Here is a 5,205-nt window from a genome sequence, read left to right on the forward strand (position 1 = left end):
TGCTGCTGGGCTGCTGCTGGGGCTGCTGCTGGGCTGCTGCTGGGGCTGCTGCTGGGGCTGCTGCTGGGCTGCTGCTGGGCTGCTGCTGGGGCTGCTGCTGGGCTGCTGCTGGGGCTGCTGGGGCTGCTGCTGGGCTGCTGCTGGGGCTGCTGCTGGGGCTGCTGCTGGGGCTGCTGCTGGGGCTGCTGGTGCTGGTGCGTGAGGGGCTCTTTCAGGAAGGTGGCTAGAGACACTCTCATTGACAAGCCCACCTCTGAGCAGACCTTGAAGGAGGAGGGAAGCCTGTGGTTACTGGTGATGAGTGTCCCCAGTGGGGGAGCAGCTGGAGGCCGAGGCCCTGCGGTGTTGGGGAACAGCTAGGAGGCCTGTGTGGCCCGCACGGAGAGGGGGCGTCCTGCAGGAGGCCCGTCAGGCGAGTCGTGAGAGAGCTTCTGCTCTGGTGAGGTGAGGAGTGGATCGAGCGTCTTGGGAAGGCTTTGAGGGGGAAATAACTCATCGGCATACGTTGTACAGGGTTATCTGGTTGTTTTGAGAGCAGCACGGAGGAGCAAAGGCAGGACAAGGAAGAGAGTGAGGGGTTACTGCACTAACCCAAAAAGGAGAGGGCTGGGGCCACGGAGATATGGTCAAAATGCTAAGAAAGGGGTAAAATGGATGAACGGATAAAAGCCAGAGATCATTTTGCTGTAAAAGCAAGAGAGAGATGCTCGTAGGGCAGCATCTAAGGGTTTGCCCGGGGATGTTACGGCAACCCCTTTCTCGTTCACAGCATTAAGTTCGGGTAGGTCGTGGTCCTACTGGGTCAGCCCAGGGAGGGGCAGGGGCCGAGGGAGGGCAGGTTTACTCCGGAGGCTCCGGTGGCTTCTTTCCTGCTGTTCCACTGAAAGATGAGGGACCCGGGCCAAATGAGGGGGCCCAGCATCTGTGCTGGTAACTGTAGGTCTCTCACATAGGCTAGAAATGTGTGTGCTGGCCCCCAGGGGATGGCTGAGGGGCCCCGTGCGGGTCAGGACCCAGAGCCTGCCTGTCAAGGAAGGGGGGAGGACCACGAGAATTGGTCCGCTGCCCCCAGCAACCACAGGCAGGCGATTGGGCTTGGGCTGAGCGGTCAGGGGGTAAGGCATTGAGAGGTGACAAGAGGGGTCTCCCCAATAGAAAGGGCAGACTGAAAGCTCAAATCTAACCACTCCCGCCCAAACTGCATCAAAGCTACAGAAAAGGGATGTTAGGTCCATACCCCGGGTGCTCGCATTGGGCACTCTGGGCGCACTTCCTCCCACACATACACCTGCAGCCTGGACTCTAGGTGAGAACGCCATCTGCACTCTGCTCTTTTCACAGGAGGCGGGGAGAACTCCCACGCCCTCCTCCCACTTCCAGAAATAAGCAAACAAAACGATTGACTGGTCCTGGAGCAAAGAAGAGCAGGGGTGGAAGTCAGTGAGCGAGCGTGGGAGCAGCTGGGGCCACGGCAGGGTCAGGAGGACGGCCCTGGGGTGCTCCCCTGCTGAGCCGGCCTCAAGGTCAGCAGCGCTGTCCCTGATCTCTCTGCGGGGAGCTTCCCAGCTCCTTGTGTGGGTCTCAGGCCTCCCACCCATCAAATCCGGCGATGAGGGCAACACAAAACCACCAATTAAATAAGAAAACAATTCGCTATTGAAAGTCAGCTGACAAAAGGCCCCAAGAGGCTCATTCATCTGAGATCGCAGATAATGAAAGTGTCAGACGTGGAATATAAACCAGGTACAAGAGAAGTGGGCCCCGATGGAAACAAACAGCTCAATCTGGAAAGGAGGGACTGTGGGGGATAAAGCACCAGGCCCAGGGTGAAGAGCTAACAGAGCACAGCTGGGGAAAGATTTCGTGACCTGGGGGCGCAGCCAAAGATGTCGAAGGGACCGAAAACGGCAAAAAAACACGGGAGGTAAAATGAGGGTTCCAGAATGTTCTCAGCAGGTGCTCTAAAGGGTGTGATGGCGATAATGGAGAAGAGGTCAGCCTCAAAGAGAAAACCACACAGAAGTTTCAGAACCTGCTAGAACAGGGGCGCCTGGGTGGCTCAGTTGGTTGAGTGTCTGCCTTCGGCTCAGGTCATGATCTGGGAGTCCCGGGATCAAGCCCCACATCAGACTCCCTGCTCAGCATGGAGTCTGCTTCTCCCTCTGACCCTTCCCCCCTCACGCTCTCTCTCTCTCAAATAAATAAATAAAATGTTAAAGAAAAAAAAGAAGAACTTGCTAGAATAAAAAGTTATCTCCAGAACCAGCAAGCCCACCGTATCCCCAGCAGGACAGCAGAAAGCCGTCCATGTCCATGTGTATCCCGTGGACGTGCTGAGCGCCCACGCGAGAGAAGACCTTCAAGGGACGCGGCAGAGGAGGATAGCATCCGTCAGAGTGACAGGAACTTCTCGACAGCAGCCAAGGGAGTCAGAAGGCAGCCAAGGAATACTTCTAACACGTTGAGAGAGTCGTGAACGCAACACCCCTTAAAGAATGGAAGCTCTGATACGTCTTCAGACTGACAAAAACAAAGAGAGGTTCATACCGTGAGAACAGCCCTGAAGGAGCTTCTAAGGGACGTGTATCTCCTAGCTCGGCCCTCTGAACCAGCTCAGGGACAGCGCCGTCCAGCGAAACAAACACCCTTTACATCACACGCTGGGGACCAAAGCACACGGGCGCCAAGAGACAAGGGGACGATGGCAGGGGGAAGCGTGCCCCCCACGCTGGGGCAGAATGTGTCTGAGGTGACTGTGTTGGACCCTGCGTCTACTGAAGGCTTGCAGCTTCCAGGGAAGGCTTGGATGGAAGATCGAGGCTCATGGGGTCATCTCCAGCTCTTAGCAGAGTAGGTGCTGCCCACCCCCAGCCCCACCCCAGCCCCAGCCGCAGCCCCACCCGCACACGTTTCCGGGGCAGCTGCACATAGCTTGCAGGAACCAAGGGGGCAAAAAGACCCTGTCCTCGAAATACTGGGAATTTGTTCTCTGACAGCTGATGGCTGTTTCTAATAACGGAGGGGCAGACACAGAGGCGGGCACCATTGTTGTTGCCCCCTGCTCCCCCATTGCAAAACCATCCCCCTCCAGCTAAAGTAACTTCAGGGAATTTAAAAGGAGAGCACACTTTTCTCCCCACTCCCCCTTTATTTTCCACTTTTTTCCTCTCTGGGAGCTAAATATTAAAGACAAGGTCATTCAAAAGCAACTGCACATATAAGGGAAATTAGAAAGTGAACGTGCATGTCCAGGGAAAGTCTCAAAAACCCCTAGGAAGACCTCAAGTTACCCTCAGCCCAATCCTCAGCACAGAGACAGCCTATGGCCATCAGAAAGAACCTAGGGGCACCTGGGTGGCTCAGTCAGTTAAGTATCTGACTCTTGATCTCAGCTCAGGTCTTAATCTCAGGGTCGTGAGTTCAAGCCCTGTGTTCGGCTCCATACTGGGTGTAGAGCCTATTTAATGAAAGAAAGAAGGAGAGAAGACAAGGAAGAAAGAAGGAAAGAAGGAAAGAAGAAAAAAAACCATAAACCTCGGGGAAGGGGGAGAATCTGATTTTCAGAGTTACCACATTATTACATTCAAATGTCCGGTGTTCAACAAAAAATTGCAAGTCTTACAAAGACACAGCAAAGTGTGGCCCATTCAAAGGAAAAAGGAAAATCAACAGAAACCACTTCTTGAAAAAAGTCTAATGGCAAACATACTAGACAAAGACTTTAAAACAACTGCTTTAAAGATGCTCAAAGAACTAGATAAGACTCCCTCCTTATCAGTAATTACTTACATGTAAATGGATTAAACTCTCCAATCAAAAGACAGAGATTGGCAGAATGGATAAAAACACGAGATCCGACCATAGGTTGTCTACAGGAGACTCACTTGAGATCCAAAGACACAAATAGATCGAAAGTGAAAGGATAGAAAAACATACTCCATGCAAATAGTGACCAGAGGAAGCAGGGCCGGCCACACTAGCATCCAAGAAAATAGACTTAAATTCAAAAATGGTTACAAGAGACAAAGGACAGTATATTTTAATAACATTTCAGTACAAGAAAATGTAAGAATTATAAACATTTACACACCCAATGACAGAGCATCAAACTATATAAAGCAAAAACTAACGGAATTGAAAGAATTAGTAGGCGGTACAGTAATGGTTGGAGACATCAGTCTCCCTCTCTCAAGAGTGGATGAACAACCAGACTGAAGATAAGTAAGGGAACAGAGGACTCACCCCAAACAACCAGCCAGATGCAGCAGACACAGAGAGCACGTGCCCAGCGACAACCCCACATGCGTGCTCCTCACGCGCACTCGGGACAGTTTCCGGGATGGACTGTATGTTGAGACCACATGGTAAGTCTCCATAGTTTTTAAAAGGTAGAAATCATACAGTGTCTTCTCTGGCCACAACAGGATGAAGGCAGAAATCAGGAGCAGAGGAAAACTGCAACATTCACAAATCTGTGGAAATTAAGTAACACACTCTTGAATCAATTGATCAAAGAAGAAATCACAAGAAAATTAGAAAATACTTAGAAACAAATGAAGTTGAAAAATCTGCAACACAACAAAACTCTGGAATGCAGTGAAAGCCATGCTAAGAGTCAGGGGAAATGTATAGCTATAAACACATTTAAAAACAGAAAAGATTTCAAATCAGCAATCTGAGCTTACTACTTAATGAACTAGGAAGAAAAGAACAGACTACACCCAAAGCTAGCAGAAGGAAGGAAATAATAAAGATGAGAATGTAGATAAACAAAATAGAGAATGGGAAAACAAGAGAGAAAAATCCATGAAACAAAAAGCTGCTTCTTTGAAAAGATCATCCAAGTTGAGAAACCTTTAACTATATGGGCTAAGAAAAAAAGAGTCCGATCATTTTTTTTTAAAGATTTTTTTATTTATTTATTCGACAGAGATAGAGACAGCCAGAGAGAGAGGGAACACAAGCAGGGAGAGGAAGAAGCAGGCTCCCAGCAGAGGAGCCTGATGTGGGGCTCGATCCCAGAATGCTGGGATCACGCCCTGAGCCGAAGGCAGACGCTTAACCGCTGTGCTACCCAGGCGCCCCAAGAGTCCGATTATTAAAATCAGAAATGAAGTGGGAACATATTACTGATTCTACCGAAGTTAAAAGGATTGCCAGAGAGTACTGTGAACAGTTGTACACCACAAATCGGATAACTTAGAT

The sequence above is a fragment of the Ursus maritimus genome, unplaced genomic scaffold, assembly GCF_017311325.1.
Source record: "Ursus maritimus isolate PB19 unplaced genomic scaffold, ASM1731132v1 scaffold_8, whole genome shotgun sequence".
Lineage (NCBI taxonomy): Eukaryota > Metazoa > Chordata > Mammalia > Carnivora > Ursidae > Ursus > Ursus maritimus.